Raw genomic sequence first — 14,980 nt, 5'->3', positions numbered from 1 at the left:
ACAAGAAAAAAACTGAAGGCATACAGAGTGGTAATACAACATGGAGTTATAGTTCGGAGGTAACGATGAAAGGTTATTTTGAGGTTGGAACAATAGTTGAACATGGCGGTCACAATGTGTATAATTTGTATTGCGGTGCATGCTGCAGATTGCAGCACATGCCGCAATACAAAATACAAAACACAAAAAAAAACATTTGAAACATCCCTGCACATGGTGCTGGAATGTCTAGTGGGCACCATGGGTGCCCACCAAGGTCCATAGTGGAGGGTCAGGGGGAAAGAGGGGGCTCGATGGAGGCCCCAAAAGTCACTTTCCTCCTGCCTTTCATGACGGGTTAACTGCCTTGAAACAGCTGGCAGAAAAGGACATTGTAATCCCTACGGCAGTGCCTGAGCAGTCACCAAAACTATTATAGGGATTGCAGTCCCACCGATGGTCACTGTCGGATGCGTGGCGATCGTTCGCTCTGCCAGCCCACCATCCGCCCACCATCGTAATGCCATGGACGGAACTGCAGGGGCAGATGGTGGTGGTGGATTGTAATATGAAGTCTTTATTGCCAAATCATTCATGTACATTCTCCACATGAGGGAAGGCAAACATTAACTGTACTTAGTATAACTGCCATAACTGCACAACTGAATTCCACACAGAAAATTCTACCTAGGTGAAACTATGTGGGAGGGAGAGGGAAACAGGAGGGAATGACCAATGACATAAAGGAAATGAAAGAAAAAGATTGTATTTGAATATCAGAAAAAATACAACAAACTCATTTTGACCAACAGGGATATGAGTGTCCAGGGTCTGTTTGTTAGAAGAACCAGCAAAATCAGAAGGAGCTAGACTTTTGGTTGCGGTCTTAACTCAAGTTCATAAAAACATTTTTGTTAATTCAGCTTGTGATATAGATTTCTTCAGATAGGTCACAACATTGGGAATCAAAAGCATTCCATCCCTGGGGGACATGGCCATGGTGGAGAGACTCCAGCTGAAGATACCTCCTAATGGTTCTTGTGAACAAGTTATCCGACCTCATGGATCCTTCTCCAAACTCAGCGTACCGTGTAGCAGCTCAGATCAATTCCAAATTCCAGGACGTTTAGCCTAAGTGTGGAGTTAATCCACACAAATATGAAAAGCTGTCAACATATGCCCAGCAACAAAAAACTAGTGGCTATGATTGTAGAGGTGGTCTCACTCTTATTTTATTTTCGTGCAGTATAGTTTTGCACCTCAGTAGGCCAATAAAATATATATAAGCAGCTCTTTGAAGCCCATCACAAACACTGCTTACTGTCTTTGCTGAGCTGGACTTTTTCAACTTCAATAAAACTAAGTCCCACGTTGAAAATCCTAACCAGGAGGCCTTGCCCGAGCTCACCACAAAGCAGATTTGCCTTGGTGGGTAAACAAACACGCAAAAGCATCTGACCTCATGGATTCTTCTTCAGCTGCATGCTGCATGGTGGGTACTTTAGACCCAGTCGACATTCACCATAAAGGCTAAATTGATTTTCTAAATTTGATATGATTTTCAATCTACAATTTTTAAATATGTTTTAACTTTTGATCCTTATATTCAATTTTCTTTTTAAAATTAGCTGTTTACCAACACTTTCTTAGGATTCTGAACCTATTTATTTTGCAACAGTAACATTGGTTTAGTGTTGCTTTACATACAAATTGCAGTTTTCTCAAAGACAGGACTGACTGATTGTACCAAGCTGCCAAAAGATAAGCTTGGTACTTGGTAAGATAAGCTACCTTTACTTGTATGTGCTAGAATATTTGACCTTATCTCGAGGCCAGCCACAACACATATTAAGACTGAAGCCTCTCTCTGCTTTACCCTGTCAAAACACTTTCCAACACAAATAGTCCCAGTGCATGTTGGAGTTAAATATTCTTCTGACTGTGATTACTGTTGTGGTGTGTTGATATAAATAAATAGTGCAAGCAATATTTCTGAAAAATACGTGCATGGTACGTGGTGAACATTTGTCTTCTGTTGATTTGATGCAAAATCAATGTGTCGTTGACTTCCCATATTAAAAGTATCTCCTGGCAATGTCTGCATTCTGCGGCAGTGATGAATGTCCCATCCCTTCATCATCCTCATTACTATGTGGGTTTATTTCCTCTTTACCTGGACTTGATACTTATGGCTCCATCACCATATTGTGTGACATGCACCAGTTGGCAACAATGCGCACACTTTGTTAGATTTGTACTTAAGTGTTGGCAAAAGACATTCTTCAGCACACCAAATACTTGTTCCACTGAGTTCCTAGTTGAGATGTACGCCATTGTGTTTTTCTTCTCCTTAGTATTAGCAGGAATTTTATGTGGCATATGGTGAATCACCTACATACATAGTTAAATTGTACATTATTACTGTGCCATAATGTGATTAATGGTTCCATGTGTTCCTATGGTTATAAATCAGAATATTAAGTTGAAGAATATTTCCGAGCTAAAATATCAAAGCCACACTATCGACGCTCACCATATCATGAAGGAAAGATAAACTATTATTCTTAACTCACCCTCTGTATAGCCACATAGCTTAAAGAGTTAATAACTATTCAAGGTACACACATGTGGAGTTGAGACTAGTATAAATAAGCATACCTAAATACCTTCTCTTATGCTAGTGTTCGTTTTGATACCTCTTTACGATGTTTTGGCAGGACAACATCACAAAGCCTATGTTCCGCTACAATACAATTTTATGCATGCAAGCGGTGTTGTGCTTAGTTTGATGAATGACCATTTTCTGGTACTTGTAGCCAAGAGTTCATGTAAGTGAAAAACTATGGGGCAAATTTATAACGGACTTGCGCCACTTTTACGCCGCCGTTGTGTCACTTTTGTGACGCAGCGGCGGCGTAAACCCTGCGGCATGTTGCGCCCCATTTGCAACGGGACGCATCTAGGGAGATGTGTCACGTTGTAAAGCTTGCGCCACATGTGGGCGTACCTGCACAGGGGGGGGCCTTCCGGCTGCAAGATTTCACTCAGTCACTTTTCCGGCCATGCTGCGTCAAAACCCTGCGCCTGCTTGAAGCAGGCGTAAGGATTGACGCAGCATTGTAACGATAGGGCACCCCCGAGCCTTGCTGGAGCTGCATCGCGCTTGCGACGCAACTCCAGCAATACGCCAACCGTCCGCCATCAGATGCGTCACGCATCTGTTTATCCTTGCGCCACGATGCGCTGCATTGTAAATGTGGCGCATCTATTGTGGCGCAAGGGTAAACTTTTGTGACGCATCTTTCCTGGCGCATCCATGCTGATTTGCAGGGATGCGCCAGGGAACATAAACCTGCCCCAATGTTTCCGCTCTGCGAACATATTCAGACCCGGAAATTGATACAGTGACTATTTGTGATTATGGGTGGATATTGCCAACACGTCGGTCATGTTTCACAACTGCTGTGCTCTTTGAGACTTATGAATATGATACATGGCATCACCACGTTGCTGGTCGATGAGAACCAAAGGTGAATTGTGACTAGTTTAACATCTTTCAATTCACGTGCTCTTAAAACACTTCTGACAACCAGGAAGAGGTGCGGTGCCGTGGCCAGGGCGACTGACTCCGGAATCCGGGGATCACGGTTTAATCGCCAGCGGCAGATTAGCCCAGCACCATGTGACTCTGGGCAATAGCCTACTTAATCTTCCCGACAGCCCCCAGCGCCTAGAGACCCTTACAGGTGATTGTTTGCGCTTTACAAATGTGGATATTATTATTATCCACGTTGCAGGCAAGACACAGACAAGGTGTTTATGGTCTCGAAAGCATTACCATAGCTTTCAAACAATGTCATGATTTTATCAATTTTAATAATGTGGTCTTATTATGCCATATATACCATTATGTAAGATCAAAAACATTATTCAATATTCATTTTTTCTATGATTTGTTCAGTTGCCCACTGCTCTTACCCTCAGTTACTTAAGAGTGTGCTTTTGTTAAAATCGTGAAATATGAGCTACGCATAATAATTCCTGTTGGTATACAATAAATGCAATAAATATATGCACATATTTAGATGATTTTGTTGCACAAAATACAATAGTTTAAAATCACATATTTTACAGGGCTCTATAAAATATGGAAAATATTCCATGGATCCCAGTGAAATATAGTGTTTATCATCATAAAGACAGGCCAACTCTGCAGAGCTTTATCATTGTCAGTACCACTAGGATCTGCGGCAAATGCAGACTAAATTTTGTGGCATGGTTATATATGTATATTTTGTTCCACCTGGCCATTTTTGCAGGGTTATCCAGGAACTTTTTGCCTTCCTCCTGTATTTGTTCTGACCTGTTTTTGTTGGTGTTATGACTCTGGGGTATTTACCACTGCTGATCATTGCTAAAGTGCATGTGATGTCTCTTGTAAACTTGGTAGGATTGGTCTAAACCTGTTGGGTATATTCAATTTACTTGTAAGTCCCTTGCCCAGTGGTATCCTATAAACCCAGGGCCCGTAAATTAAATGCTACTAGTGGGCCTGCAGCACTGTTTGCGCCACCCACAGAGGTAGCATTTCAAACCTGTCTCAGTCCTCTGACGCTTCAGGGCCTGCGTGCGCAGATTACTGCCACAGTGATGTGGCATTTAAAGTGTTTGCTAAGTCTGATTCTCAAACGTTAACTACATATAGGTCACCCCTAAGGTAGGCCCTAGGGCAGGGTGCGTGTGTAGGTAAAAGGTAGGACATGTGTCTTTGTTTTGTGGCATGTCTTGGTAGTGACAAACAGCCTAATTGATTTCTCACTGCTGTGAGGCTGCCCTCTCATAGGTTTGCATTGGAAATTTCAGTGGTAATTTCTGATACGAAGAGGTACCGTGGCCATGTGTGGTATGTTTGGACTAGTAGTGATTAATCCTGCTTATTGGTAGAAGTGGATTTGTTATTAGTATTTTAGAGATGCCTCTTTAAGAAGTAGGCATTTCTGTGTGCTTATTATTCTTTGTGCCCTGCCTGGTTTTGTATTCAACATCTGGTTTAGACTGACAGGGGCTGGGGATGTATATTCAATGTAGACAGTCACAAGGAGGCTTGAGGTGTGTCCTGCCTTTCCTGGGTAACTCGCAGTTGGGCTGAATGGGCCTGGTCTGCATTTATGGTGGTGGGCGGAGTTGTCACCTGCACCTGAAAAGGGCTGTACCTGCCTTTCACAATGCTGTCTCCGCCCCCCTGTAGTTTGTCTGGGGCCAGAGCTGCGGATTGAATGGGGGTGTTGTGCACTTCTAAAGGTTGATTGAAATGCCCCCAGAACAAAGACTTTATGGGTATAAGTACAGGGGCTGTGATCCCATGTTTGTTAGACACTACATGGGACTTGTAACCAGAAGAATGGTGGACTGCTAGGAGGAAACGGCATGAGGACTTGATTCCTCTGTAGTAGTGATGTGCTGCCTCGGGATAAGGACTGCCACTTTGCTCTTACGACTCTTGTGCTGCCTGTCTACACCTTGCTGGTGTGACCAAGTTCTTTCTGAGGAGGGCTGATTATGCCCCCTGTTCTTGCCAGTAGAGTGCAGGATGAGCGCTTGGTTCCCTCCTTGCACCTGAGGAGCGCTTCATTTCTTGCCCCTCAACTGGTCCCTGAGAACACGTGGTTACTTCTCTGCTGTCTCCTCATGATCGGTGTTTGGACCACTTTAGTCCACTCTGGTGGCAGCATTAGAAGCATGGCATGATATAGGTCTGGTGTCAAGTGAGGGGAGAGCTTAAGCATGGGAGTGCTTTCCACCCTCTTTCCCATCCACAGCCTGTGCCCTCTTGCGGCAATGAAGCCGAAAGGAAACCTCAACACGGAGTCTCTGCATTGCAAAGCAATGCTGACATCACCAGTGGGTGGGCCCAGCTCCCTCTGCTGAGTCTGAGGGAAAGGAGCAATTGGTGTTGGTGAGCCGAGCCTCAGGCGTGGGCTTTTCTTGTCATGGAGCTCTCGCCTTTCCTTGTGCATCATGCCACAGTCCCCAGCGAGGGGGAGGAGTCACTGCAGTGAAACGGAGCCTCCGGAAGCTGCAGTCATGGAGAAGGCCCGGACCGCGACAAGTACCGGTATGGCAGGAGTGACCGCAAGTGCCGTAGTCACGGTCCTGGTTCCTAGGGACCAAGTCGGACTTCCCTCACTTTGCTTCTTGAGAGTGGCGTCACCTGATTGAAACGCTGCAATGTTGCAGCAGCTGCCTTTCAGCCACTCACATTGTTGGGAGGATCGAGTGAGGGTTCCCCCTAGGAAAGGGTGCCCTCATCCCTTTTACCACATGTATACATGTTCCTACGGGGCACTGGCTATTGATGGCGACGATCCTACCGTGAGACCTCAACGGTGGCCCCCAATTATCAATAGAAACAGGCTGCATATACTCATTACCGTAAAGTAACTAGAAGGAGCACAGTGGATCCAAGGGCATAAGAGGAATGATCGTAGACAGTATTTTTGGAGTTAGTATGTGCACACATTTGTGACATATTGAACATTTTACAGCACAAATTTTAGGGACACCGAACATTCTGAAGCAATCCTTAAGATTCAAAATACTTATTCTTGGGCTTATGTATTTCATTTCATCCGCAGTTGAATTCCTTTGCAAAATGTAAATGTCATCCTTTCAATATTTATTAAAGAAGATCAAATGCATGCCACTTTTGTAATCTTGTTCATTTTTAATTGCTATCAACACCACTGATTCGATCCGAAGTGCTAAACTGTACCACCGAAGACGTGCCCAGTTATGCGTTTGAGCAGAAGAGAAATGAAAGTATTGAATCAGTTTTCTCGCTGCAGCTTTGGGATCCCACACAGATTAGCTCATGCTCTGCTGACTGGGCAAACTACAACAGACTACAAATTAGCAGCCATTCTTAAATTGATTAGCCCCATTTCACCAGTAGCCATAATGCATTCAGGCTTTAAATGCACATACATTTCACTTGCACAGTTATTAGTGGAAGTGTTAAAGATGGAAATATAGCTCTGGTGCAAGCAAGCCACAGGCAAATGGGTGTATTTAAAGCACAGACATACGGTGAAGCCCTACGAGATGGCGTGTTCCATCTTAAAAGTCATAACAACATTTTATGAAAGGTTCTTAAAGTGGTTCAATATTTGTTTACTAGATTTTTGGAAGAGACCATTAACAACGCAACTCTTGAAAACAGATAAATAGTGAAACAGGGAGCTTTTATCACCACAGCATACATCATAAATTCCCTTTTATCAGTAGTATTTTTTCCAGTACTAGTGACCATATTTCTTGAATGGGAAAGTTAAATTGTAACGTTTGTGTAATATAAACCTGTGAAAAAGACAACTGTAGCATGCCTGCGTGGAGCTGTTCCAATTATATGTTCACACAAACCTCCCTATGATATCTGGGTTTCTGAATTCAGATTTCAACTGACCCCACGCTTGATGCTCTCTAGGTACTCTACAGCAGGGTAAAGATGCTTGTAGGACTGTGTTATGAACCTATCCTTAATTATTGAGTGACCTCAGAGTTGAGAATGGAAATGAAGGACATTTAATCTCATGAAAAATGAAATAAAAAGTAAACATGTATACAATGCAGGGAATGGGGTCTAGGTAGGTTATAAGTCACAAGTGATTAAGCAAACCAAGTATGAGAGGGAAGCAAATGTCCCTGCAATAGCCCTGAACACACAAGACCTGAGTTGCTGGGAGTTTGCTGTGACTTGCGGTTGAAGTACTTCTGAACTCCAGGAGTAAGACACGAGTAGGCCAGGAGTATGTGCTCACTTCTGAATTGTATAGACATACCAGGTGTAGTATAATAGTAATTCACACTTTCTCAGGAATCTATCTTTGTGGATCACACCCACTGTGTTTATATCATCAATCTGTAGGAGAAAGGTCTAAGAAAGAAATTGGGACATTTTTCTTTAATTGAATGGTACACAGTGCCTAATGGACTGGTAGCCAAAGGGGTAGAGACAACCTCAGTAAAATTACTGTGACATATATAACCACATATGCAACTTAAACGAGATGGACAAGGGCTGTCAGGATCACTACTGAACAGAACTGTCTGTTACATTTATTGGTTTATATATGTTTTATTAACAGAATCTTAGACTGAACCAGCCTCTGTTGGTCTTTATTTATTTTATTTGTACATTTGTTTTGATGTTTTAGTTGGCATGACCTAACCCTGAAGAATCGGAGTGCTTTTATAATAAAACATTTGAAAGGGGGGAAACTGGATTATGCTCATGAAGAGTTAAGTGAATTAACAAAAGAAAATAATGAAAGCTGGAAAAGCATAAACAGAGATAGAGAATGTTGACACTTAGTTCCCCATTACGATGGCGGGTGGACCGCCACAGACGGGCCATTGGTGGCGGTCCGCTCACCATCTGCAGCTGGTTGGTTCGCAGAGATGGGGGTAGGACCGCCGCCTCCGACAGAATCAAACATCCTGTTGGAATAGCGGTCGGATTCCTAATCCCTAAAATGGGGGCGGTGCCTGCGCAGGCACTGCCGTAGGCATTAGGATAACCCTTTCTGACTGACTGTCACCATGAAGAGGCAGTCAGAAAGGGACGTTGGGGGGCCTCTAGCAGGGCACCTGTCACCCCTCAACCTTTGCTATGTGGCCAGGGGCACATGTGGGACCCCCCCTAACATCCATGCACCATGTGCCAGGCACCACGTGGTGTGTGGCACACGGTACATGTATGTTTAAAAACATCCCTTTTTAAATTGCGACTTGTGAGGCAGCCCTTTTCCGGGCTACAGCAGAAGCCACAATTGTAAAAGGGATTTTTCTGACCGCCTACACAGTGGTCACATCCTAATCTGGTGGGTGGGACTGCAGACTACTTGTTGGCCAGTCCCAATTCTGCAATGATGGCAGTTGGACGTTCGTCCAACCACCCTCGTAATGAATCCCTAAGTGGCAAGATTTCCTCAGCTTGTTGGCACTGGATGTGAGAAAAGGGACTTTAAATGAAATGTCAACCTTTAGCGCAAACCAGTAAAGTCTTCTCGATCTGTGAGATGATATAGCGATTCTTAAGACCAGCAATGAGGGGGGAGGTGACACAGAAGGAATCGCTGCAAGGTCAAAGAAGGAACTGTCAAGGCTAATGATGCATTTTATGAATTCTTGCAGTTTAAGATTATCTATAAAAAGCAGGAGTGAAGTTTTCTAAGTACAACTACACATTTTCACGTAACAGACACATTACATACATCTTGAGAATTGAAGGTTCTTAACCTTACATGTTTGACATTTCCTGTACAATGCTCTGTTATGTAAAATATTATTTTCTTAATGGATAGCATTTTTTTCAGTCACATTTTTTTGTCTAACTATTTGAATTGTCTCCTGAAGCAAAATACATTATTCTTTAGGGACATTAATATACAGCAACAATTTTATACGTTTTCATCAAAAATACTCTTTTTTGCTAAAAAGGAAATGTTCAGCCAAGGGATAGGTTTAAATAGGTTATCGTTTAGTTGTAATTGCAACAGTGGCGGCTCGCATAGGGCGTGCTGTTGGGCGGGGGGAGGGGCAGGGTGAGTGGTAGTAAACTCGGACATACGACGGAACGGAGGAAAGTAATCCTCCATTCCGTCGAATGTGCGAGTTTACTACCCCCCCACCCTGCCCCTCACCCGCCCCGCCCCGCCCTACCGCCCCGCAGCACGCCCTATGATAGCCGCCACTGAATTGCAAATGTAATGTTATGATGGTTAAAGTCCCAGAACACGCCAGAAATAATTGGAGATAGGTTTTCCACCCTATGTCAATTGTTACCTTTCAGGAAGTTTTTATTAATGGGTCTATAGTTTGTCTAGGCGGCTTCGTGTTCTGCCCTTTCTCGATCGCCAGAGAACAGATTGTTATTCAAAACTCTGCAAGTGGCACAGCTGCAGCAACATATTAGACTGAAAAAGATCAGCATATTAATGCAGCTGTGGATGCATTGTGAGTTTCTTACAGTAATCCGGTAATGGGATTATTGTTTTGAAAAATTTGGAAAAAAAATTAAGTTTGCAGTGCAACATGGTTGGAGGGAATTAATATATTCACAGCTGTTCACCTTAGCGAACAACAGATTGAGAATATATTATTAAGCTCAAAAAGAAAACTTTGCATATGGCTTCAGAAATTAGGTTTTGATCTTAACAAGTGTTGCGATAATTTGAATAATCAATTAATAATTGATTAAAGGCTTCTCTGCATTTATCATGTCAGTACATGTTTCCAGCATGTCTTCTGAGAGCTCAATGCTCAGATGAATGCACACGTGCCTGCGGGAGCTCCTAAATAGACTTTTTGCACGAGCATCAGAGGTTTTGAAGTGTACCTTCCAAAAGGAGAGTAGTGTTGCCATTGTGAAAGCGCACTACTCTGAATGCCCCAACAGTCTCCATGACTGATGTACACCAGGAGAGGGTTTTCACTCAATTAAAGAGTTCTATGTCATGTGTCAGGTTACGTTCTTCAACCATTTTGGGGTTTTGTATGGGGTAATGTGCACCAACGTGCAGAAACGGGCTTTAAAACTAAGGGGCAGATTTATGAGGGACTTGCGCCCCTTTTACGCCGCCGTTGCGTCACTTTTGTGACACAGCGGCGGCGTAAACCCTGCACCATGTTGCGCCCCATTTACATCGTGACGCATCTATGGAGATGCATCACGGTGTAAAGCCCTGCACCACATGAAACCTGCGTCAGGTTTCATGTGGGCGTGTCTACTCAGGGGGGGGCGTTCCGTCGCAGGAACGCCCCTGAAAAGTGACTCAGTGAAATCTATAAGATTACACTGAGTCACTTTCCCAACGCTGATGCGTCAAAACCCTGCGCCTGCTTGAAGCAGGCGTAAGGCTTGACGCACCATGTTAGGGATAGGGTAGGTTGGAACAGTGCTGGAGTTGCATCGCAACTTCAGCACTGCGCCAACCTTACGCCGGCAGATGCGTCACGTATCTGCTTGTCCTTGCGCCACGATGCACCGCATTGTAAATGCGGCGCATCTGCGGTGGCGCAAGGGCAAACGCATATTCCCTGGCGCATCCATGCTGATTTGCAGGGATGCGCCAGGGAACATAAATCTGCCCCTAACTTTACTGTACGATTGCGTTTGCCCCGCTGTTTTTGCCCGTGCGGTTTAACTCCAGCTTAAAGTAATTATGTGTAAAAGAAAAAAACAGGACGGAGAGAAGTTTGCCCCCAACCTCTGATTGTTAAATTGCATTGAGTTCAAAATTACCAAACACTCAGTAGATAGTGTTTAATCCAAAATCTCTGATTTACATTGGTTACATCTTTAGCACACATCATCCATTCGAAACGACGCTGTTACTGTTAACTGCAGTCACTTGAACATTGCAACCCGAGTGGAAGTTTACATAGTGCATGAAGTCAGCGGGAACTTTAAGATTTAAATGAGTTCAGTCACCTTCAGGACTGAGGGATAAACAATTTAATTTGAGAGGCCGCATGAGGTCTTGTTGCAATAGAATGTTACTCCTGAGGCACATGAGCCTCTTGCTAGAAGTGTGCAAGGTTGAGTAGTTCATCTCTTTCAAACTTCCTGTAATTCTTGCAAATATTATAACAGATATCCATAGTTGACAAAGTTTTATGTATTTAGGTTTTTTATTCGCATCAGGACTTTTCGTACACTTCTTAGTTGTCTAGAAGAGCAAGTGCTAACACCCAAAACACATTTTTAAGGAATTTTTAGTCATTTTCAGGTGAAAAAAGATACAATGACCGTAACACAAGAAAATAATAAAACCTGCATACTGAAAGAAGGGAAATTTTCGAGTCCTTTGCAAGACCCCTGCTTTTGTAATAAAAACCTTGCACACCTATACATCCGGTAATTTTGTTGTGTGATCAAAACTGTCTGTATGTTAGATTTTCAAAGTATTGGCACAATATTTATCTGAATAGATTTGTAGTGATTTCATTATATTACAGATGCTTTGGGCACTTTGCCACTGCTGATCAGTGCCAAAGTGCAAGTGCTCCCTATTGTAAAATGATGTAATGGATTAGTGCTTCCATGACTGGTTATTTGAGTTACTTTTCAGACCCTGGTACAGTGCACTGTGTGTGCCCAGGGTCTGTAAATCAAATGCTGCTGGTGGGCTCACAGCACTGATTGTGCCACCCACAGAAGCAGCTTGTAAAATGTGGCTCAGGCCTGCCATTACTGAGCCTGTTTGCAGACTGAGACTGCCATGTCGACTTGGCAAGTGCACCCACTTGCCAGTCCCTAAACCTTCCCTTTTCTACATATTAGTCACCCCTAAGGTAGGCCCAAGGGCAGGGTGCATTGCATGTAGAAGGTAGGACATGCCCTGATGTGTGTGGCATGTCCTCATAGTGAATTACAGCCAATTTCGTGTTTCACCATTGCAAGGCTACCTGTTCCCATAGGCCAGAATGGGCAATTTGATTATAACATCTTATACTCCTAACTGACTCAGGGAACTAGGTAGAAATTCGAGTTTAGTATGCCTGAACTCAGAATGTTAAAATACACCTTTTAGTTAGGGTGATCTTTACATTCTATGTTGGAAAATACCACCTTTAGAAAGTAGGTATTTTCTTGCCTAACCATCCAAAAGCTAGGTTTGTGTATTGCATGTCTGGTTTGTGAGTGACAGGGGCTGGGGTGGCTCAAGAAGTCTGGGTGAGTCAACACTAGGCTGAATAGACCTATTTGCATTTGGAGTGGTAGGAGGAGTAGCACCTGGGCCTGAATAGGGCTGTGCCTGCCTTCCAAAATGCTGGCTCCACTTCCTGTGGTGCGTCCAATGACCCTAGCCCACACTGACAAAGGAAGAAGTTGTGCACTGGCGAAGTGCTTCCAGAGCTGGTTTAGACTGGGTCCAGGACCCCTCACACATAGAGAACAAAGACTTTTGGGGTATAAATATGAGAGCTGAAAGCCCTGAACTTTAGATCACTTCTGGGAAATCAAGAGGAACCTTTGCCAAGGAGTAGAAACTGGAGAAGCTGAAGGAGGATTACTGCCCCTGTGCTGTTTTGCTGTCTGGGGTTGGCCTGCAGTTGTTGCTTGTTGCCAAGAAAAGGAGAGAAGGACTTTGCTGTTTGCTTTGTCATCTTGAGGAAGATCTCCAAGGGCTTGAACTGAGCTTGTCTCCTGTCTAAAGTCTCAGGGACACAAAGACCTCACCACCAGCTCCCCCCTGAAATTCCTTGTTGGGAATTCTAACCTACAGAGAGGTGCCTGCAGCTGTTTAGGACCTCTAGAGACTGTTTGTCGCTGGGAGCTGGAAGCGCGACGCAACGAGGAGATTCGTGTCACCGCCGCAGCAGTTGCCGTCGCATCACTGAAGAAGAATATTGCCGCCGCAGCTATTTGCCATCACATCACAGACGAAGCATGTTGCATCACTGGAGAAGCGTGCCACCGCCGCAGAGGTCACCGTTGCATCACCGGAAAAGCATGTCGCAGGGCCTGTCATGGCTCCAAAGATCATCGATTTCACCGCACGGCCGTCGGACTTACATGCATCGCATCCACGTTGTCGCATCGCATCAAAGACACCATTTTGTCGCATCGCACTGGATCGTCGCATCGCATCGCGGTGCCATCTTGTCGCATCGCACCGGATCACTGTCAGAAACCGACGCATCACCTCCTCTCCGGTAAGGAACCAATGCATCACTTCCCCTGCGCTGCAGTAAGGAACCGACGCATCACCTCCCCCAAAGCAAGGAACCAATGCATCACCCTCCCTGCGACCCTTTTGTTTGTTTTGCACAACGCATCCAAGGTACTTTGAGAGTAAAGTGTTTGCTTTTACCATCTTCATTGAACTAAGCTATTTCTACCATTTTAAAGACATATTTTTATTATGGTATTGTGGAATTTTGTCGATTGGTCTTGTGTTAAGTCTAGTAAAGATTACATATTTTTCTAAACTGGTGTGGTGTCCATTTGTAGTGTTTTCAATGTATTACTGTATGTGTTCACAAATGCTTCACACACTGCCTCTGAGATAAGCCTGGCTGCTCATGCAAAGCTACCAAGGGGGTGAGCAGGGGTTATTCAGGAGTGTATCCCCCTTTCCCTTACTAGAAGCAAGGGTCCCTATTTGGACAAAGGTGTATACTATTGCCAACTAGAGACCCCCATTTCTAATAATCATAGAACATGAAATACGTCATGTGTAATCAATTAACGAAAGATACCAATGTATTCAACTAGCCTGAAATAAGACCTACCTTTAAGAGAAGGACAATCCACACCCAGCTCTGTAATGCTACATTTCTAAGGCAACAATTACATACTTCAACATTTGTGCAGATAATTCTCTTATATAATGACACAGATACGTGTATTTTTATCCCATTAACATAGGCTAATGCACGGGGGATTAGCATATGTTATCACAACACACATGCACAGTCACATACATAAAGTAAAAATCCAGTGTAGACATGCATAGTAGAGTCAAAGCATAAGAAAAAAAACTATTTCGCACATGGCAGAGAAGAAGAGGAGCACAGAAATGCTCAGCAGGGCAAGTGCAGGCTTAGAGGAAATAGCAATGTTTAAAGAGATTGTCTGTGAATCTTTTAATAACACTTCATTTTTCTTGTGACATTCTAATTTTTCCTTCTCTGATTGTTGTTCGTTTAGGACACTGTGTGCTACAGCACTTCTAAACTGTAGCACAGAATCTGTGTCTCCCTTCTAAAACTGATGGTGTGTAGTAACCTCTCCTATTTCCTCCATTTTTCAGTAAGGCCTCACGTTTCGTGAAAGGACATACTAAATGGCAAATTAAATGCACCAATAGCGTAGAAGCTAGATATCATATTTAGGCTGCAGCATGTATTTGCAGTACCCATGTTGATGACAAAAGTATATGACTTTCTTGAGCAACGTTGTGCTTTGGTTATGCTCTAGTTTAAAAGCACAGAC

This window comes from Triturus cristatus, chromosome 5_2, assembly GCF_964204655.1.
Source record: "Triturus cristatus chromosome 5_2, aTriCri1.1, whole genome shotgun sequence".
NCBI classification, from domain to species: domain Eukaryota; kingdom Metazoa; phylum Chordata; class Amphibia; order Caudata; family Salamandridae; genus Triturus; species Triturus cristatus.
This window is presented reverse-complemented; position numbering follows the sequence as displayed.